At 37.5% G+C, this 23,733-nt stretch overlaps 1 long non-coding RNA gene across 1 annotated transcript in view; it reads right to left on the bottom strand.

The window, feature by feature from the left end:
* Positions 1–23,733, bottom strand: part of LOC138418675 (uncharacterized) — a 139,098-nt gene that overhangs the window by 58,674 nt on the left and 56,691 nt on the right. Inside the window, exon 2 of the long non-coding RNA XR_011248676.1 lies at positions 15,295–15,370. This is a non-coding gene — a long non-coding RNA (uncharacterized lncRNA). The remainder of the gene's footprint in view (positions 1–15,294; positions 15,371–23,733) is intronic.

Below are 23,733 nucleotides of genomic sequence, written 5' to 3' on the forward strand. Positions count from 1 at the left end.
TGAGATTTAAGATTGGTCTTGAAGGATGGAAGAAGAGAAAAAAGCATCTAGGCAAGGAAAATACCAGATGCTAAAATGGGGCAGTGGGAATGGTCACAGTCTTCTCAAGTTCAGTTCAGTTCAGTCACTCAGTCGTGTCCGACTCTTTGTGACCCCATGAATCACAGCACACCAGGCCTCCCTGTCCATCACCATCTCCCCGAGTTCACTCAGACTCAGGTCCATTGAGTCCGTGATGCCATCCAGCCATCTCATCCTTGGTCGTCCCCTTCTCCTCCTGCCCCCAATCCCTCCCAGCATCACAGTCTTTTCCAATGAGTCAACTCTTCGCATGAGGTGGCCAAAGTACTGGAGCTTCAGCTTTAGTATCATTCCTTCCAAAGAAATCCCAGGGTTGATCTCCTTCAGAATGGACTGGTTGGATCTCCTTGCAGTCCAAAGGACTCTCAAGAGTCTTCTCCAACACCACAGTTCAAAAGCATCAATTCTTCGGCGCTCAGCCTTCTTCACAGTCCAACTCTCACATCCATACATGACCACAGGAAAAACCATAGCCTTGACTAGACGGACCTTAGTCGGCAAAGTAATGTCTCTGCTTTTGAATATACTATCTAGCCTTCTCAAAGGACCATGATAATGTTAACTTCACTGAAGCAAACCATTCTTGAGTTTCAAGAAAACTTTGAATCAATTCGGATGATGATGTTAGTCTCTTCCTATTATACCATCACCTTCAACTCAACAAAGGTTCTGCTATTCTCCTTTTACTAGAAAAGAAAGAGAGAAATAGAGAGGGAAGGAAGATGTGGGAAGATAGGAGGGGGTCAGGGGAGGATGGGAGAGGAGGACGGGGAAAAAATAAAAAAAGAGGAAGAGGGAGACCGGCAGGGAAAGGAGAGAAAGAAAAGGAGAACAATTGTATTCAAAATGTCATAATAAAGAAGCAAAAGAAAATTGCCTTTTTTTTTTTTTTTTTTTTTTTTTTGCAGGTAGAGAACAAAGTCGACTTTCCCAGGCAGAGTATGAACACATTCTGTGTTATATGATCCCTGTATGCCAGGAATATCATTAATTAGATAGAAACGAATGACTGGAGATTTGCCAAATGCAGCTCAGGAGATCAAGGGCTACGTACTCACACGTTTTCACCTATGCTCTGGAATCCTTGGCATAGCTACACAGTATGTGTAGCTTTGTCAGGAGCTTGACAGGAGCCTGAATTAATACTAGGTTTCTAACAGAGCACTGGCTCCTGGCATAGGTGGTCTCATAAATATACAATTTCTTTCAGCTGGACACCAAATAGAAAGACATGTGATCAGTGGCATGAGTTAGGGGAAAAGCCAACATAAAAGTTTACTGGTGCTCCCTGAAAAATTTGCAGCAAACGTTTACTGGGAGGTGACTGGAAGCAATGAAGGTGTCCACGAATACGTGATAACAGTAAACATGAGCTATTCTACGTGCCCAGTACTATCATAAACACACTGTGTGCATGACCTCATGTAATCCTCACAACCCAAGATGAAGAGCAGTTACCTCTACACATCATGCATGAGGAAATCAGAGTTCAAGTTATGTTATGTAACCTCTCCAAATTCACATAGTAAGTGACATTGACCTGATGGAATACAAGTGGCCTGAATCAATTAAAACAAAGGCAGAATTTACTTCAAACACATAATTACTATAGTATGGATTTCTTCAGCATTTTCTTCTCCTCCATTTCCTCTGACCAGATTATAATGAAAAGGCATATAAGAAATAATCTTCAGTTCCTGTGTAAATTTTATCAAAAAGTAATCACTGGGGAGAATATTTCTGCATAGTCAAAGGAAGCGGAATGGAGGCATGGTATTACAAAGGTAAAGATTTCTTAGGACACTAAGGGAAAGTTGTAAAACCGTGAAGATAATTCTGTTCTTTAAAATGGTTCATCTTGTCTCTTCTATGAAGGGACACATAAAAATAAAAATTCATAAAAGATTTTAGCATTTCTTATCTTCTCTCAGTCATTTATCATTCTGTGACTGTAAGATTACAAGTTCCAAGGAGCTTTACTTACTTTATGACCTGGCCTTCCTGTCATTTCTTGACTAAGTCAGGCTTGTTCCTATCACCTGGAATTTTCACAAAACTTGTTCCCTCCTCTTGGAATTTACAGCAAACTTCTCAACACCCATGGCTCTGTTCAGCTATCAGATCCTCAGGTTGACCTTTCCTGAGTAACCAACCTATTTTAAGATGTTTCTCCTTTTTCCCTATCCACAATTCAATCTTCTTCACACTCTATTTCAAGAGCCTGCTTTCTTCTCCTCAGAACACCACTTTCAAAAGGTCTTTATTAATTAATCCACTTTTAAGTTATGCTTTATTTACATGGTTATGTATAAAATTGTATGTTTTAGTCATCAGTGCTTTTTCAGTACTTATAAAATTATTTGGTATATACTATGTAGTTGGTAAACATTTGCTGAATGAAGGAATACCACTATATCAGTCAGTGGGAATGGGATAATCCTAAATGAGACACGTTTGGTCATGCTTCACGATTTAGAAAGCGCATACATATTCATCAATAATCAATATCCTACAGGAAGTTATTCTGCATGCCAACTAGTTATATTAAAACACCTATAAAAAATAAATAAAACACCTATAATGCAGGGAACTCTGTTTTCTATCAGGAGTCTTATTTGCTTGAAGGCCCTCAGCTCAACTTAAATGCCTGGCATAACCGTGTGATCAGTTACTGATGAAATTCCTTTCAAAGCAATGGCTTAAGAAGGACAGTCAGTAGAATGTACAGAGTAACAAAATGTGTTATTTCAATGAGTTTTGAAGTTTTTATTGCCATTTCCAACACACAGTAAAGTTTCTGCTTTCATTTGCCAAAAATGTCCCTGAAAAAAGTGAGGTTTTTATTTCTGCTTTTTGGACTAGTACAAGTTATACTGCCCAGAGTAGCTACAAGGTAACATCATGTACTACAGAATGAGTATTTGTGTTCCCCCCAGATTTAAATGTTGAAACCTATTCCCCAAATGTAAAGCTGGGGCCTTTGAGAGATGACTAGGTCATGAGGGCAGAGCTTTCATGAATGGGATTAGTACCCTTATAAAAGAGACCCCCCAAAAACCCTCACTCCTCCTGACCATGTGAAGACAGAGAAAAGGCAGCCAGCGATGAGCCAAGAAGCAGGTTCTCATCAGACACAAAATCTGCCGATAACCTGATCCTGGACTTCTCAGTCTTGAGAAGTGTGAGAAATAAACTTCTGTTGTTTATAAGCCACCTAGTCTATGGTATTTTTTTTATCAGCCCAAACAGACTAAGATGTCACAGCTAAGAAATGAAAGCTAGCCAGTCAGATCAGGTAATTTTTTGTTTATAACCCAAAGTTACCTTGGAATTTTCTGAGTATTCAAGGAGAGAATGGTAACCAGGGCTGAGAATTCAGTCTTACACTTTGGATGTTCATATGTTTCCTTTGATGATTTATACAGGAAGTTGCAATGTGCCCATCATGGGTTCCATCCGATTCCATTTTCACTGGCCTGACGTTATACTGAAAGATTAACAGCTTGGATCTGTCTATTGCTTCTCAATTTCCCACTTCTGGGCTTGGAAAAACCCATATTTGGATTTGGGAGAAGATACAGGTAGCAAATGATTAACCTTAAACTGAGAAGCAATTATGTTTCAGAAGCAATTATGTTTCAGAAGCAATTATGTTTCAAAAACAATTACTGGCATTTTTGCTGCTAAATGATTTTTTCTGTTTTCATTTGCAAATAAGGCTTAGGTAACAAGTATCAAGAAGAAAATTCTATGTTAGAATTGACAAAGAGAACCCAGTTCCTTCCATTATCTCCAATGGAAGTCTTGATGCTTTTGGTTAAACTGATACTGAAAGTTTTTCCTACTGTCTTCTCTTTTCAACCAAAGGAAGAAACCACGGTTCACAAAGATTTCCATCAAGACTTCTGCTCTTTATTCATCAAGGACTTCTGTTTCATTTTTAGGATATCACACATTGTTTCCAACCTTTTTTCACTATGGAAGTGAAAACAGATGTTGAGATCCTTGTACATATCTGGTGGAGAGAAACTCCACTCGTACTGTAGTCCGGTATGGTCTCCAGTCACAAGAGCCCTTCTTAACTGAAAGCACATTACTAATCACTATTTTGTGGGTTACTGTGAAAATGTATATCCCATTATGTATTCGTTAACTGATAATTTTTTAAAGATTTATAAGTTGTATGCTTATCTTGGAAACATTTCTAGCAATTTCACTTTAAAAATTTGCATTGTGGTTCATATATCTGAAAAGGATGTCTTTAGTAAAACATAATGTTCAATGCTTCATGTGAAATTCTCCTAGAAAAGCTTTTGGCCCTTTATTATCATTCCAGGGCAGGTGTAAAGTGAGAAAGCTGATAGAATCAGCACATGGGGCAATATTTAGTGAACTGCACAAAGGCAAACAATATGGTAAGGAGACCCATAATAAATCCATTGTTATCAGGATTGCAACAGAATATAGAAAAATAGCAGTGTAAGAATGCTCTTTTGAATAGCTGTGCAAAACCTTTCAAATTACCCAAGTATAATAAAACCCCAGCTTTAGTAGTCACTAAAGTTGACAAATCCTGGCTTGAACACTCTCCCTCCCTTTTTCCATTTTAAGTAGCTGGTATATTTTAAAAAGAATATAATAACAAATATTAACAGAAAGAAAACCAACAAATTGTGGCAACATCCACGAGGAACATATATTACCAAGAGGAACATATATTACCAGGAAATAAAAAAAAGGCCAAATTTTAGTCCTTATCCTGTGAGTACTTTTACCTTAATTCTGTAAGAATGTCTGCAAAAAATTATCATTATAAATTATGACTTATTTTTAAACTTTATTTTTTTAATTTATTTTTTATTGAAGGATAATTGCTTTATAGAATTTTGTTGTTTTCTGTCAAACCTCAATATGAATCAGCCATAGGTATACATATATCCCCTTGCTTTTGAAGCTCCCTCCCATCTCCCTCCCCATCCCACTCCTCTAGGGTGATACAGAGCCCCTGTTTGAGTTTCCTGAGTCATACAGCAAATTCCATTGGCTACCTATTTTACATATGGTAATATAAGTTTCCATGTTACATTTTCCTTACATCTCACCCTCTCCTACCCTCTCCCCAAGTCCGTAAGTCTATTCTCTATGTCTGTTTCTCCACTGTTGCCCTGTAGGTAAATTCTTCAGCACCATTTTTCTAGATTTCATATATGTGTATTAGAATATAGTATTCATCTTTCTCTTTCTCACTTCACTCTCTATAATAGGTTCCAGGTTCATCCACCTCATCAGAACTGACTCAATGCAATCTTTTTTATGGCTGAGTAATATTCCATTGTGTATACATACCACAACTTCTTCATCCATTCATCTGTCGATGGACATCTAAGTTGCTTCCATGTTCTAGCTATTGTAAATAGTGCTACAGTGAACAATGGGATACATGTGTCTCTTTCAATGTTGGTTTCCTTAGGGTATATGCCTAGTTGGGTGATTGCTGGGTCATATGGTGGTTTTAGTCCTAGTTTTTTAAGAAATCTCCATACCATCTTCCATAGTGGCTGTATCAATTTACATTCCCACCAACAGCGCAAGAGGGTTCCCTTTTCTCCACACCCTCTCCAGCATTCACTGTTTGTAAACCTTTCAATGATGGCCATTCTGACTGGTGTGAGGTGATATTTCACTGTAGTTTTGATTTGCATTTCTCTAACAATGAGCGATGTTGAGTATCTTTTCATGTGTTCATTAGCCATCTGTATGTCTTCTTTGGATAAATGTCTGTTTAGGTCTTTTTCCCACTTTTTGATTGGGTTGTTTTTTTTTGGTATTGAGTTATATGAGCTGTTTGCATATTTTGGAAATTAATCCTTTGTCAGTTGTTTCCCTTGCTATTATTTTCTCCCCTTCTGAGGGTTGTCTTTTTACCTTGCTTATAGTTTCCTTTGCTGTGCAAAAGCTTTTCAATTTAATCAGGTCCCACTTGTTTACTTTTGTTTTTACTTCCATTACTCCAGGGACGGGGGAGCCTGGTGGGCTTCCGTCTCTAGGGTCTCACAGAGTTGGACACGACTGAAGTGACTTAGCAGCAGCAGCAACAGGAGGTAGGTCATAGAGGATCTTGCTTTGATTTATGTCATCAAGTGTTCTGCCTATTAGTATTCCTCTAAGAGTTTTATAGTTTCTGGTGTTACATTTAGGTCTTTAATTCATTTTGAGTTGATCTTTGTGTGTGGCATTAGGAAGTGTTCTAATTTCATTCTTTTACATGTAGCTGTCCAGTTTTCCCAGCACCATTTATTAAAGAGGCTTTCTTTGCCCCATTGTATATTCTTGCCTCCTTTGTCAAAAATAAGGTATCCATAGGTGCACGGGTTTATTTCTGGGCTTTCTATCTTGTCCCATTAGTCTATATTTCTGTTTTTGTGCCAGTACGATACTGTCTTGATAACTGTAGCTTTGTAGTATAATCTGAAGTCAGGAAGGTTGATTCCTCCAGTTCTATTCTTCTTTCTCAAGACTGCCTTGACTATTCGAGGGCTTTTGTGTTTCCATATGAATTGTGAAATTTTTTGTTCTAGTTCTGTGAAAAATGTCATTGGTAAATTGATAGGGATCACACTGAATCTGTAGATTGCATTTGGTAGTATAGTCATTTTCACAACATTGATTCTTCTTACCCAGGAACATGGAATATCTCTCCATCTATTTATGTCATCTTTGATTGCTTTCATTAGTGACTTACAATTTTCTGTGTACAGTTCTTTTGTCTTCTTAGGTAAGTTTATTCCTAGATATCTAATTCTTTTTGTTGCAATGGTGAATGGGATTGATTCCTTAATTGCTCTTTCTGATTTTTCATTGTTAGTATATAGAAATGCAAGTGATTTCTGTTTATTGATTTCGTATCCTACAACTTTGCTAAATTCACTGATTAGCTCTAGTAATTTTCTGATACTATCTTTTGGGTTTTCTATGTACAGTATCATGTCATCTGCAAACAGTGACAGATTTATTTCTTTTCCGATCTGGATTATTTTTATTCCTTTTCTTCTTGAATGCTGTAGGACTTCCAGAACTATGCTGAATAATATTGGTGAGAGTGGACAGCCTTGTCTTGTTCCTGATCTTAGAGGGAATGCTTTCAATTTTTCACCATTGAGAATGTTTTCTTTAGGCTTAGCATATATGGCCTTTACTATGTTGAGGAAGGTTCCTTCTATGCCCATTTTTTGAAGAGTTTTAATCATAAACAGGTGCTGAATTTTGTCAAAGGCTTTTTATGCATTTACTGAGATGATCATATGGTTTTTATCTTTCAATTTGTTAATATGGTGTATCACATTAATTGATTTCCGTATATTGAAGAATCCTTGCACCCCCGGAATAAACCCAACTTGATCATGGTGTATGAGCTTTTTGATGTGTTGCTGAATTCTGTTTGCTAAAATTTTGTTGAGGAATTTTGCATTTATGTTCATCAGTGATATTGGCCTGTTTTCTTTTTTGTGCATTGTCTTTGTCTGGTTTTGGTATCAGGGTGATAGGGGCCTCATAGAATTTAAACTTTATTAAATGTTTTCACTAAAAAGTTAGTATATGCAATATTACTGATTAAGGACACTAACATTCATACAACCAAGTGAGGATTTTCCCTTACTGTGGGGAAAATTATATGCCTATTACACTGATAAATGTACTGTATGGTTTTTGTTTTCGGGCAAATTTCTTTTGAAATGGGCTTTAGTATCATTTTAGGAAGTCAGGCAAAATCCATCTAATTACTTTTAAAATTCATCTTTTTCTTTATAGAACCAAAAACCTCCCACCTTGGTTACTAGACCTATTTCCAAATGACTTCTGTTTCAAAAACAAAGATACTATCAATTCAAGAGCTGTAAAAGTTAGTACACATGTGTCATGGGGACCTTATATCATCTCTTGCATCCATCTTTTCTTTTTCATTCCTGCAGTCAATGCCCCAGTCCAAATCCTCATTTCTCCTTCCCAGACCTCTGTCTTTTAAGTAATGTCTTTCTGATGATCAATTATGCACACTACTGCCAAGATCATCTTCTCAAAGCATAACTCCTCTGTCTTTTACCCTCTTGGCCACAAATGCTCAGTGGCTTCGAGGGAAGATTCTCCACTCTCTCGCCTTCACACTTACATAGTACGTACTATGTGCCCAGCACTATTCTAGGAGTTACATTTATTCTTCATATCAACTCTGTAAGGAAGGTAAAAATATTATCCCCATTTTACAGATAAAGTATTAGCCCCATTTTACAGAATTCAAGTCACTTGTCAAAGAACACAGATAATAGGTTTCAGTACTGAGATTTTTACCCAGGGATTCTGGCTCCAGAATTCTCCCTGCCTGTTTCTTTTCCTAATTTAACTATGATTCATCCTTCTCTGACTAAACCAAATGCTTTTCTGCTTTGGGGTATTGGTTACAATTCTCTCTGTGCTGGCTATCCACATCCATCAAGTTCCATCTGAAATACCATCCCTTCCATGAAGCTCACTCAGATTCTTCTACAAATAGTCCAACACTGTATTTTGTACTATTTGTACATACATTGCTAAAGTATAACTTGCAGGAGCAGAACCATTTCTCATTTTCACTGGCCCCCTTCAGTGTCAGTTACTAACAGGGAAGACAGGCAGGCAATTGCTACAACTGAAATAAATGAACTACTGATGGGTGAAATGAAAATAAATACATTTACCATAGGCAAAAGACAAGTCTAAGTTTCTAAAAATTTTTCTTTTTTTAATTTCTACAGATGCCTGCATCCTGCATCTATTTTGAGCTATTCTTCCTCTTATTCCTATGAAATAAAAATAAAAATGTTTCTTTTCTTTCAGTTTTTAATTAAGATGATTTTCTATATGATTGATTATAAAGGCCATAATTATACTATCAAATTCTTCCAAACAACAATTTAATGCAAAATCTTAACACTTGGCAATGTTTAACTCTAAAACATAATAATTTTTAAAAACCTGTGTGGGAATAAGGTGAATTTATTCAGGCTATTTATTTCTGCTGGAATGCATAAGAAAGCAAGCTGTAGGAGTTGGTGATGGACAGGGAATCCTGGAGTGCTGCAATCCATGGGGGCTGCAAAGAGTTGGACACGACTGAGTAACTCAACTGACTGAACTGATACACTTTTGTAAAGAGAAAAGATTTATAACTTATTAGAAATAGTAGATGGCCGTGACAAACCAAGATTCCTTTCTGATGTGTTTATAAGGGGCATCAGTTACTATAAAACCAGGAAAGACAACGTGACAACAGAAGAATATAGCTCGAGCAAGGTACACACTTTGATCTTTTTTAAAAATTAATTATTTTAATTGGAGGCTAATTACTTTACAATATTGTAGTGGTTTTTGCCATACATTCACATGAATCAGCCATGGGTGTACATGTGTCCCCCATACTGAACCCCCCTCTTACCTCCCTCCCCATCCTGTAGTTAAAATATTTAGGGAAAAAAGAATCACAGGATTGTGAGGTTAGAAGAGGACTCATTAGAATCTTCTTGAGGGACTAGAGATATGATGGCAGAATAGAAGGACTTGAGCTCACCTTCTCTCATGAAAACACCAAAATCACAACTGATAAACAATCATCAACAAAAAAACCTAGAACCTACCAAAAAAGATACTCTATCTACATCTAAAGACAAAGAAGGAGCCACAGCAAGATGGTAGGAGGGGAGCTTTTGCAATATAATCAAATCCTGTCAGTTGGGTGACCCACAAATTGGAAAATAATTATGCCAAGAGGTTCTCCCATAAGAGTGAGAGCTCTTAAACTCATGTCAGACTACCCAGCCTGGGGGTCTGGGATCAAGAGGAGGAGCCTCTAGAGCATTTGGCTTTGAAGGCCAGTGGGGCTCGAGTGCAAGAACTCTACAGGTCTGGAAAAAAACACAGACTCTTCTCTGACCCAGGGCAAAGCAGTAACTCCATAGGAGCCTGAGCCAGACCTATCTACAGGATTTGGACGGCATCCTGGGGTTGGTGGAGGTTAGCTATGGTGCAGTGCAGTGTCAAGGACACTGGTAGTAGAGGCCCCTTGGGAATATTCATTGGTGTGAGCTCTCTTGAAGGCTGTCATTTTGGCACTAAGATCTGGCCCCATCCAACAGCCTATAGGCTGTAGTGCTGGAAAGCCTCAGGCCAAACAACCAGAAGGGCAGGAACACAGCCCCACCTGTCAACAGACAGGCTGCCTAAAGTCCTTCTAAGCCTACAGTCACCTGCAGATGCACCATTTGACATGACCCAGCCACTAGAGGGACAAGATCCAGCTCCACCCATCAGTGGACAGAGATCAGTCCCTCATACCAGGAAGCCTGAACAAGCCTCAGAACCAACCTCACTCACTAGGGGGCAGACACCATAAGTAAGAACTACAATCCTGCAGTCTATGGAAAAGAGCCCATGGATACAGAAAGCTAGACAAAATGAGATGGGAGATGAAAATGGTTGAAAAAAAGAAAGCTAAAACCCCAGAACAACTAAGTGAAGTATAGATGGGCAATATGCCTGAAAAAGAATTCAGAATAAGTATAATAAAGATGATACAAGATCTCAGAAAAAGAATGGAGGCACAGAATGAGAAGATAGAAGAAATGTTTAACAAACAGGTAGAAAATTTAAACAAACAGATAAACAATACAATGACTTAAATGAAAAATATACCAGAAGCAATCAACAGCAGAATAACTGAGGCAGAGGAAGGGATAAGTGAACTAGAAGACAGACTGGTGGAAATCACTGCCACAGAACAAAAAGAGAAAGAATGCAAAGAAATGAGAACAGTCTAAGAGATCTCTGGGGCATTAAACACATCAACATTTCCATTATAGAGGTCCCAGAAGGAGAAGAGAAAGAGAGGAAGTATGAAGAGATAATAACTGAAATATTATCTCTATGAAGAGATAATAACTGAAAACATCTTTAACATGGGAAAGGAAACACTCACTCAAGTCCAGAAAGTACAGATAGTCCCATACAAGATAAACCCAAGGAGGATTATGCCAAGACAGACACTAATAAAATTAACAAAAATTGAAGACAGAAAGAAAATGTTAAAATCAAAAAGTCAAAGCAACAAATAACATCTAAAGGAATCCCCTAAAGTTATCAACTGATTTTTCAGTAGAAACTGTGCAAGCCAGAAAGGAATGGCATGAAATATTTAAAGTGATGAAAGAGAAAAGCATGCAACCAAGAATACATAGCAAGGTTCCCATTCACAGAAAAATCAAAAGCTTTACAGACAAACAAAAGCTAAGAGAATTCTGCAAAACCAACCCAGCTTTACAACAAATGCTAAAGGAACTTCTCTAGGTGGAAAAGATAAGGCCACAACTAGAAACAAGAAAATTACAAATGGGGAAGCTCACTGGTAAAGGTAAACATACAGGAAAGGTTGGAAATCATCCACACACATATTTTGAGAATATAAATGCAGGTTATTGGAAATACATTTGAAAGTAAGAGACCAGGAACCTAACACAATCTTGTATGATTATAGACTACTATATCAAAACCTCATGGTAACTGCAAACCAAAAACCCAATAGATACATACACACACACACACACACACACAAATCTAAATCCAACACTAAAGACAGTCCTCAAATCAGAGGAGAACAAAAGACCAACGCAAGAAAAAAGACCTGCAAAAACAAATCCAAAAATAACAAAACGGCAATAAGAACACACATCTCAATAACTAGCTTTGATGAAAATGAATTAAATACTCCAACCAAAAGACACAGAATGGCTAAGTGGATACAAAAAAAAACCAGTATATATGCTGTTAACAAGAGACCCACTTCAAATCTAGGAACACATACAGACTGAAAGTGAGGGGAAAAGGTATTTCATGAAAATGGAAATCAAAGGAAAGCTGGGTAGCAATACTCATATAAGGAAACATTCTCATTCACCACTACATCAAAATAAAACAAAATACCTAGGAACAAATCTAGCTAAAGAGATAGAAGACCTATACTGAGAAGCATAAGGCACTGATGAAAAAAATCAAAGACGATATAGACAAATAGAAAAATACAACATGTTATTAAATTGGAAGAATCAATACTGTCAAAATCACTACCCAAAGCAATCTACAGATTGACTGTAATCCCTATCAAATTACCAATGGCATTTTTCACAGAATTAGACAAAAAAATTTTACAATTCATATGCAAACACAAAAGACCCCAAATAGCCAAAGCAATCCTGAGAAAGAAAAACAAAGTTAGAAGGATCAGGCTGCCTGATATGAGACTATACTACAAAGCTACAGTCATTTAAAAAAGTATGGTACTGGCACAATAACAAATACCGATCAACAGAACAGGATAGAAAGCCCAAAACCCCACACACCTATGGCCAATTTACCTACAACAAAGGAGGCAAGCGTATACAATGGAAGAAAAGACAGTCTTTTCAGCAAGCAGTACTGGAAAAACTGGAGAACTACACGTTAATGAATGAAATTAGAATATTCTCTAACACCATACACAAAGATCAACTCAAATGGATTAAAGAGGGGGGTTCAGGATGGGAAACACGTGTATACCTGTGGCAGATACATGTTGATATATGGCAAAACCAATACAATACTGTAAAGTAATTAGCCTCCAATTAAAATAAACAAATTTATATTAAAAAAGGAAAGAAAAAAAAAAGAAAGGCAAAATGGATTAAAGACCTAAACATAAGACTAGATACTATAAAACTCTTTGAGGAAAACATAGGCAAAACATTCTCTGACATAAATCACAGTGGTATCTTTTTTATCCACCTCCTAGAGAATGAAAATAAACAAATGGGACCTAATTAAATTTAAAAGCTTCTGCACAACAAAGGAAACCATAAAGAAAATGAAAAGACAACAGAAAAAATGGGAGAAAATATTTGCAAATGATAATCTCCAAAATTTACAAATAGCTCATATAGCTCAATATTAAAAAAAAAACAAAGAACCCAGTCAAAAAATGGGCAGAAGAGCTAAACAGATATTTCTCTAAAGAAGACACACTGATGGCCAAGAGGCACATGAAAAGATGCTCAACATCATTAATTGTTAGAGAAACACAAATCAAAACAATGATGTATCATCTCACACCAGTCAGAATGGTTATCAAGATTACAAATTATTACATTATCATTATCATCATTACAAATAATAAATGCTGGAGAGGGTATGGAGGAAAAAGAACCTTCCTATATTGTCAGTGGGAATGTAAACTGGAACAGCCACTGTGGACAACAGTAAGGAGGTTCCCTAAAAAAGCTTAAAATAGAGCAACTATATGACCCAGCAATCCCACTCCTGGGCATGTATCTGGGAAAAAACATGGTTCAAAAGTATATATGCACCCCAATGTTCCTTGAAGCACTGTTTACAATAGCCAAGACAACAAAGCAATCTAAATGTCCATCCACAGAGGAATGAATAAAGAAGATATGGTAAATAAATACATAAAAAAGAATGAAAAATTGCCATTTGCAGCAAAATGGATGGACCTAGAAATTATCATACTAAGTGAAGTCAGGCAGAGAAAGAGAAATAGCATGATACCACTTCTATGTGGAATCTTAAAAAATGATACAAATGAATTTATTTTAAAAATAGACTCAAAAACAACTTAAGGTTACCAGAGGGGAAGGGTTGAAGGGGGAAGGATAAATTAGGAGTTTTGGATTAACACACTACTATATATAAAATAATCAATATGGACCTACTGTTTTTGCACATGGAACTCTACTCAATAGTCTATAAAAACATTTTGGAAAAAATCTAAAACTATATATATATATATGCAACTGAATCATTTTGCTGTACCCCTGAAACTAACACAACATTGTAAAACAACTATACTACAATATAAAATAAAAATTAAAAATGTTAAAAATAAATAACATTTTCATTATACATAGGAAAAATTTAATCTTTGGCTGGGAACACATATACACAGCTATTGTAGGTAAATTAAGAACATTTTTCATGTTTAGTCTCTCTTAGGGTTGGAGATTCTATCATTCTTTTTTGTCATTCATACAGCACTTATGCTACATTTAAGTCTATTTCTCTTCTGTCCTGAAGATGGACAAGAACTGGCAACCATCGTTTCCATAACAAGAGCCTTCCTGTACCTGAAGATAATGTTTAATCCCTGATCAGTTTTTTTATCTCAAGAACAAAAAAAGTAACTTTTTTAAGTGTTACAAAAATATGATTTAATGTTGATCTACATGTAACATCCAAGAACTCTAAGGAAGTGAGGGAAGAGAAAAGGAATAATCAAAAAGAAAGGAACAGCAGGCCAGATAAAAGAGGAAATAAAGGCTACATGGAAAGAATAAATTAAAAATCCTTGACGGACTCCAAAAATAGTATCTGAGTGCTCATCATTTGCAAGGCACTATGTAGAGGGCTTTATGCAGTTGTCGTATAGCTAACACTTAACCGAATGTGTACCTCATGTCAAGCATCATTCTACACGCTTTTCATATACGAACTCACATAATGTACAGTCTTCACAACATTGCAAGGATAAGATATTCCCGTATTTCAGATAAGGAACTGAAACAGAGGCTTGTAACACCTTTATATTCTTAGTGCATTCTTTTAAGGACATCATTATTCCTATTTCACAGACGTAAAAACTAAGTATCACATTAAATAACACGCCCATGATCAAAAGAGTTGGTAAGTGAGAGAGCTGGGTTTTAAACTAAGAATTCTCTGATTCCAAAATACTTTCTGACTACATGTTTAACTTAAGAAAAAAGAAAATACTAATAAATAAGCACAACAGAGTATATCACATGCTAGGCACTATTAAAAGACTTGGGGAAATGAAACTCAAACACAGGAGGTCCTGTTTCAGAGCTATGCTCTTACCACAACACTATATTGCCTCTTGTAATCAAAATATATAATGGGAGCAACTGATTGGGGTCATGAAAAATGAGAATGGTCTCACTGGTAAATATATGCTGGTACTGCCATATAACTAATACTTGTTTAACACTTGCTAAATACTTCTGGAAGACACTGTAACATGCAACCTAGATCCCCCTCAGGAATGAAGGATTTATTGGACCAGTTGATGGGAGTTCCAAAAGAAGACAGCCTTCAACTACCAGGTTTCATTGAAAAACTTACTTGTGGGGTTGGCTGAGGTCTTCGCTGGGATGCAGTGCAGCTCATTTCCTATAGGTGTTGATCCAAAGAGTAGCCCCTAATAAATAAGAAACATCCTGAATGTTAACTTTGACCTGAGAGTTTGTTTCCCTAGGAACCCAATCTGAAACAACATTTCACAGAATCTCATTTAACTCTCACCATCCTATGAATCAGATGCTATTATTCTCATATACTCATTTTACAAACAAAAATACTAAGGTTTAACTTTCCCAAGGTCATAGAGCTGGTCAAGGATGGAAACAGAATTTGAACAGAGAAGTAGAATTCTAGAGGCTACACCCTAAACTTCTACAAAACTGTATATATAGAGACAGACTGTATATATACAGACTGTTTATGTTGAGACTTGTCATTAGTTCAACATGTATTTAATATAGAGGGGAAAGAGGCACTGTGAGGACTCTAAGATCTCAAAGGGAAAAGATATCTAACATTTATGTTTAAAGCATAGGCAAGAATAATGTTAGCAGCTGGAATGACCTGAAATGTAAACCAGGTGGCCTGAAAAGGGAGACTGGTCAAGAAAATAGTCAAACAATTTTTACCTCTATGGCTTCCACAATTTATTTAAGAAGAACAAACGAAGGACCAAAAGTTAAAAAGTTCCCATATGAAAGAGGAGAGGAAAATGTTCAATTAAAGATAAATCTTACACATTAAATAATCTTAAATTCAAAGAGAAAAGGCTTCACTCTCCAATATGCAGTGTTTATCATTTGATACATCTGTCTACCATCTTTCCTCATATGAGAGAAGTTGAATACACAAAATGCCAGCATATGGACCAGACTTTAATGAGAAGTTACAGGGGATCAGTTCAGTTCAGTCGCTCAGTCGTGTCCAACTCTTTGTGACCCCATGAACCACAGCACACCAGGCCTCTCTGTGCATCACTAACTCCCGGAGTCCACCCAAACCCATGTCCATTTAGTCAGTGATGCCATCCAGCCATCTCATCCTCTGTTGTCCCCTTCTCCTCCTGCCCTCAATCTTTCCCAACATCAGGGTCTTTTCAAATGAGTCAGCTCTTTGCATCAGGTGACCAAAGTATTGGAGTTTTAGCTTCAACATCAGTCCTTCCAATGAACACCCAGGACCGATTTCCTTTAAGATGGACTGGTTGGAACTCCTTGCCATCCAAGGGACTCAAGAATCTTCTCCAACACCACAGTTCAAAAGCATCAATTCTTCTGCACTCAGCTTTCTTTATAGTCCAACTCTCACATCCATACACGACCACTGGAAAAACCATAGCCTTGACTAGACGGACCTTTGTTGACAAAGTGATATATCTGCTTTTTAATATGTTGTCTAGGTTGGTCATAACTTTCCTTCCGGTATATCTGTTCACAATATTCTAAGAGATATGCGGCAGTGTTAAAAGATGGGGTGAGGAGAGAGGAGTTAAGGCCATAGTTACGGCCATAGCCATAGCTTTTGCCCGAGTTATACTATTCAATCACAGATTTCCTCCAATGTTAAAAATTTCCAAGTACTATTAGCCATTTTAATTTTCTCGCTTTTTCCAGGAAAGATAAGATTCAAGACATAAATCCCTTGACTCATATGTAAGCTTAAATTGTGTAGAATCTACTTTTTAAAACTACACTTTTTTTATGGGCAAGAAAAATTTCCTGTATTTCCAACAGAAGGAAGGGAAAAATTACAACTAAAAAAAACACAAATATTAAATTTATTCTCAGTGTTCACATGTCCTGGGCACATTTTTTATTTTACTCAAAACCTAAAGCAAATTTAAAACACATTCAGAACATGAGAGGGCCTGAAAAACCAAGTTCAGAGAAAATGGGATGCAGTTAGCAAAGATTACATGCATCAGTGAACTGTACTAAACTGAACACTTTTAAATGCCAGAGATTTTCTCTGTGAAACTGGGGGGTTTGAAAGGAAAATCAATAATGTGGGGAAAGAGAAACCTTCTTCACACATCTCTAATTAGTCATGGCAGAATCTGGTGGATTTCCATATTACAACTGGATCAAACTTGTGAAATTGGTTTTGATCCCAGACTCATTCAGTACATCTTCTAGAAGCTCCACTCAAGACAATCAAAGGCTTTTCAACCTTGAATGATCACCAAGATCACTCTTTCAGTGTGCATCCATCCTATATTATGTTCAATGTCTGTCTAATGTTGCCTCCAGCAAATCTCCCTGGAATTACCCTGAAAGGGCTCCATTTATAAGAATAGGCAAAGACTCTTCAAAACTGGTCAGCTTCAACTTTAGCTTGAGCCTTCAAAATCTATATTAGTAAGTGAAACCAGGCATAAAGAGGCATAGTTCTTCATATCTTTTATTTTTTTAATAAGTAAAATAAATATTGGCCATATTGTTTACATTAGGGCACAAAGTCTTCTGTAAAGTCACCGCTTAAGTCTAATAATGAAATAGGTGAAGGGTTTCTGTATTTTTCTAAGTAATCAATATCAAAGCTGCTGATGCAAATTTATTTGAACCCCAGGGAACATATCCTTTGAAATTCTGGGAAATTTTTAAAAACAGTGTGCAAATCAATAAGTGGACAAAAACATCTCTGTCAATGTATTCATTTTTATTTGGAGAGGAAATATATCTTTAAATGTAAACTCTCACTCCCTCTATGAACCCTTTCCCCAAATCATTTCTTTTACAAAAGAAATTCATGACAGTCAGCTGAACATAAAACAATCTTTTTGGCTATAATTAAAAGTGGTGTAGATGTCACCTCCCTGAACAGGATGACTTCTCAAGCCCGAAAGCCAGCCTTCTCAGTCTTCCTGTTTCTAATCTTTTGTAATACTCTCATGCTTTTCTCTTTTCCTATCATTTCACATCCAGTTTTGGAGCTTTAACCAACTGGTATAGTTTGAAGGCATTTTCAGAAGGGATTCTACTGGCCTGGTTTGGTTGGTATATGTTGTTTTGAATGGGATGTATCTATGAGATTAAAATATATTTTTTCATTACTGCCTATTTTCACAGTCCACTGAGCAAAAACACAAAGCAATTTTTTTCCTTCCCTCATTCTCCCTTTCTCCCTTCCTTCTTTCTTCCCCTGTGGAGTTCAAATTAAAGAAAGGTGAAAATTGAAGCTGTTGTATGCAAGGCGATTGCAACATGCATATTTGATTTTTATGATGGATCTAAATTGCTGAATAAGGCCATGGAACAAAGGGAGACTGCGGCTTCCTGCCCATCACATGCAGCCACTGAATGCAGAACAAAAGCTTCGGCCATTAGGGGCTCAGCAGGGAGACACATTATATAAATGACTTTGTCTTTTCTGTCCCCTCCCCCCCTACTGGGTGCACTGGACAGGGATGGGGGTGTGGGGTGGTGTGTGTGTGTGTGTGTGTGTGTGTGTGTGTGTGTACGCGCGCGCACGCTATGATTTCTCAGGGCAGGAGATAATAAATTCTGGAAGCAGCAGTGGGAATAGCAAACATACAGCGTGTTATGATTCAAAAAGGCCATGCTTTACTCACTGGACCAGTGCCGCTCTCAACACTGTGGCCAGAGCATCACTGGAGACAACCACTTCCCTGAGGAAGTTGGTGTCTTTTCTGAACAACCTGTAGCTTTTCTCCTAACTACTTTGTTTCTTTCATCAGGAATGATGAGGCATATAGCAAAACACTTAGAAAAAATATAAAGGCCTACTATTCCAAGGTAATTGCCAGACCTGCTTAAAGAACAAACTGATATACAGTTCGTTGTGACACTAATTTCCTAGAAAGCTCCTATTTTTAATTTTTTCTTCCAGACTCAAGGTTTTTCTTTGGCAGAAAAGGAGAACCATATATCAATAAAAAATCATAAGCTATCACATAGCTGAGTCAACCTGTTTTTAAGAGGTCTCCAGTGGTGGTGACTTGATTAGATGCTACTGTTTTTCTGGGCTTGAAACAGCAGTAATATTATACATATACATTCAACAATCTTTGTATAGACTTTGTTCTGAAGGATTTTAGTAAGCTTCAGAGAGGTGAATCATTTTATTATTTCTATTACTACTGTAAGAGGTAGGGATTAAAAGAGATTCTCTTGGCAAGTTCTAGGTCGAAGCACAGAGTGATTAAGTACATTGAGGGTGATACAGTAAGCTGGAGGCAGGCTAAGAGTGAAACCCAGGTTACTGGATGCTCACTTCAGGCCTAACTATCACGTATATTTCATGAGAGGAAATGACTCAGTGTTATGTTTCTGTTTTTTAGTACAAGTCAGAAATTATACTAAGATGTTCTGACAGTCCTCCTACTCTCAAATGTAGTAGAGAAAGCAGCCCCACTGCTAACCAAAGTAACTGAAAGTCAGTGTCAAGTGCTACAGAACCAGAACTGAGGGTTCTTGGTGAGACTGAATTCCAAAGACAAACTCAACATAAGGGCATATATATCCTTAAGCAGCCTAACAATGATGGAGTTGTGTAAAGCTAGCTAAACAAAATGCCATAACTGCCATTTGTCATACACCTTACTTCTCTGTCTCAAAGTGGACAATTCATTTGAAATAAAGTAGAATCATACCAGTTACATGAAAGCTGAGGGACAGACCATGGGTTGTTACTGTAGAGTAATTCAGTTCTGAGCCACACAGGTCACCAAGCAACCTTTTACAAGTTCTTTTGGATCTTACTTTAAGATGGTTAAATTCCTTCTAACTGGGTAGGGAAAAAATCTCAATAAAGACTGCTTAATGAATTAGGATGATATTGACACTTATGCTTATCAAAGGTTTAAGCAAATGGGATGAATAAATGGTTAAAGGGAGTCCCCTAATGCTACATGTTCAGAGGTGGGGGTCAGTAGTATGGATAAACAGATGGATCAGTATATTGGAGAAATTGAGAGAAAGAACGTTAAGTCACTCAGTTGTGTCTGACTCTTTGCAACCCCACGGACTGTGGCCTATCAGGCTCCTCTGTCCATGGGATTTTCCAGGCAAGAGTACTGGAGTGGGTTGCCATTTCCTTCTCCAACATTAGAGAAAAGAATGCTAAATAGTTATTCATTTCTTTATTCATCTACTGTGCTATCAAATATTCAATAAGGGCCTACCAAGATTCTGCCCTAGATAATAATTCTACATGTGGTTAGGGGTGGTGGTAAAGATATTAAATAGTTATACAAATATCTACATAAATAAACATCTGGCAAGAGATACGAAGAGAAAGAGCAGTGCTCTATGAGAATATTAACTGGTAGGACCTATCTCCTCAGCAGGGGGTCAGGGATGGCTTTAATGAAGACAAGACAGTTAAGCTAAGCCCAGAAAGAAAAAGTGAGATATGCTCTAATTACATTTTCATCTTCTGAGGTACATCTCAAGATATCAATTAAAAACAAGTGTCAAGGAAATGATGTATTTATTTAGGTTTTCTTATACACTACTGGTAAAGAACTCACCTGCCAATGCAGGCAACCTAAGATAAGGGTTGGGAAGATCCCCTGGAGGAGGAAATTGCAACCCACTCCAGTATGCTTGTCTGGAGAATCCCATGGACAGAGGAGCCTGGCAGGCTACAGTCCATAGGGTTGCAGAGTCAGGCGCAACTGAGCATGTATGCATGCATACCTTCACATCTCATTTATCTATCAAAGAAGAAAACTTTGTTACTTTGCTTAAAAGTAAAACAAAATACAAATTTGGCAATTTAAATTAATTTTAGAGTAAAAGTCAAAGGCCAGAAGGCTACAGCTGTACTGTACAACATGGCAGCCACTAGCCTATTTAACTTAATTTTAATTCAAATTTAAAATTAAGTTCTCCAGCTACATTAGCAACACTTTCAGTGTTCAACAGCCACTATATCGGACATCATTGCAGCTAGAGGTTATTAAAATTAAAATTAAATTAAACTAAGCATTGAGTTCAACTGTACTGGCTATAGTTTTCAGTGCTCAATTTCAAGTGAACAGTGGCTATCAGTGGACAGCACATACAGAACATTCCCATCACTGCACAAACTGCTATTGGGCAGCTTACAAGATTATCTAGCACCTTATTGATGCTCTAATTTCACTTTCTACCATCTTTGTTTATACTACCCTAGCCATGTTGGGATCTTTGTTGCTCCCCGAGTATACCAGGTATGATCCTGCCTCAGGACTTTTGCAGAGTTTAGTCCACACCTTCCTCCCCAGTCACATGTAACAGTCTCCAGCTGCTGTCTGTATTCTTAGCCATGACAGTTTTCTTTCTATATTCCTCATTTTCCAGGTTTCCTTTTTCTCAGGGCTTTGCAAATATTACCTTTCCTTGGAAAGCTCCTGCTTCCTTACTTTACCTTTCCTTCAAATATCAGCTTATTTATTATCTTATCATCAAGAAAGCCTTTTCTGACTAGGTCACATTCTCCTCTTACAAACTCACATCCTTTTCTTGCATAGTGTTTATTATAGTGACAGGTTTACATTTATTTATGTCATTTTTTATTCATATCACACTCTTCATATCCACTGAGAGTTCCATGAGAGCAGGCACCATGTCTGTTTTTGATCGCTGATGAATTCTTAAAACGTAGCAAAATGCATGGAACATAACAGGAGTTTAATAAAAATCTATGATTGAATTATCAATGGACGAATGCTTGGGGAAAAATAGCCAATGGTCAGTTAAAATATACATGCTGTTGTGCTGCTTCTGTACATGTTAAGTACCCAAATTTTAAGATTATAGATAGTAAGTAAAAATGAATGATGGGAAATGTGATGTCAGAGTGTGAAATACTTCCTTTAGATTGAAAAAAAGTAATGCCCTCCCAAGTATTAGGCTTCCCTGATAGCTCAGTTGGAAAAGAATTGGAAAAGACTCTGATGCTGGGAGGGATTGGGGGCAGGAGGAGAAGGGGACGACCGAGGATGAGATGGCTGGATGGCATCACGGACTCGATGGATGTGAGTCTGAGTGAACTCTGGGAGATGGTGATGAACTGGGAGGCCTGGTGTGCTGCGATTCATGGGGTTGCAAAGAGTTGGACACGACTGAGCGACTGAACTGAACTGACAGCTCAGTTGGTAAAGCATTCCCCTGCAATGCAGGACACCCCGGTTCAATTCCTGGGTTGGGACGATTCCCTGGAGAAGGGACAAGCTATACCCACTCCAGTATTCCTGGGCTTCTGTTGAGGCTCAGCTGGTACAGAATCCACCTGCAGTGTGGGAGACCTGGGTTTGATCCCGGAGTTGGGAAGATCCCTGAAGAAGGGAAAGGCTACCCACTCCAGTATTCTTGCCTGGAGAATTCACTTCACTTAACTGCTCTCCCAAAAGATACTATAATTAGTTTAGGCATAACTTGTATTCTTTTTACTTATCTGAATTTTCAAGTATTTCCCCATCATCATGCATTGGTACTGTAAGGATGTTATTTTTTAATTGCAACATCAAAATTATACTTCAATGCATCACAAAGAAAAACTACCTAGGAGGTACAGTGGTTAAAGTGCTTCCCTTGTGGCTCAGCTGGCAAAAAATCTGCCTGCAACGTGGGAGACCTGGGTTCAATCCCTGGGTTGGGAAGATCCCCTAGAGAAGGGAACAGCTTCAGTATTTGGTATTCTGGCCTGGAGTATTCTGTATTCAGTATTCCAGCCTGGAGGCTTCAGTATCCTGGCCTGGAGAATTCTATGGATTGTATAGTCCATGGGGATGCAAAGAGTCGGACATGGCTGAGCGACTTTTCTCTTTTCACAGTGGTTAAACATAAGAGTTTTTTTTTTTTCCCCTGCCTGACAAACCAGAGATGAATTCCTCATTCTGAAGTTTGCTGGTTCTGTGACCTTAAGCATGCCACTTCACCTTGCCTCTCTGAACTGCGCCTTTCCAATGAGGATACCAATAGTATTCACTATATAGGATGGTTGGGAAGATTAAATAAGATAATGGATATAAAACATTCAACTAATGGTAGCTTAAAACATATATGCTGAAATGGCCATATTTAAAGTGGCATGGCTAGGTGAGCAAAGATCTCAATAACTAGTTCATTTCTTAATTTGAAAGTAAAAAATTTTGGGTTACACATTCCAAGTTTGGCTTCTCATACCGGATATGCTCCCAAGGTACCTTTCTTTTGAATGTGACTGGTCCACATACTCTAGGAATTCAAGTTAGCACCAAGAATTAAATTTATTCATTTATTCAACAAGTACTATATGTCTTCTGTACATCAGGCACTGGGTTAGGGATGATAAAGTTAGTAAGATATAATACATTACTGTATTTCTTTCAACTCAAGTAACCTACATGATGCCTAGGTGAGCACCTAAGATGAAAATTTAGTTACCAACTGTCACAAACTATTTGCATTATACTGATACAAAAGTATTTGAATAAATGATTTTTGGGAGAAATATCAATAACCTCAGATATGCAGATGATACCACCCTATGGCA

This window comes from Ovis canadensis, chromosome 14 (genome assembly GCF_042477335.2).
Source record: "Ovis canadensis isolate MfBH-ARS-UI-01 breed Bighorn chromosome 14, ARS-UI_OviCan_v2, whole genome shotgun sequence".
NCBI classification, from domain to species: Eukaryota; Metazoa; Chordata; class Mammalia; order Artiodactyla; family Bovidae; genus Ovis; species Ovis canadensis.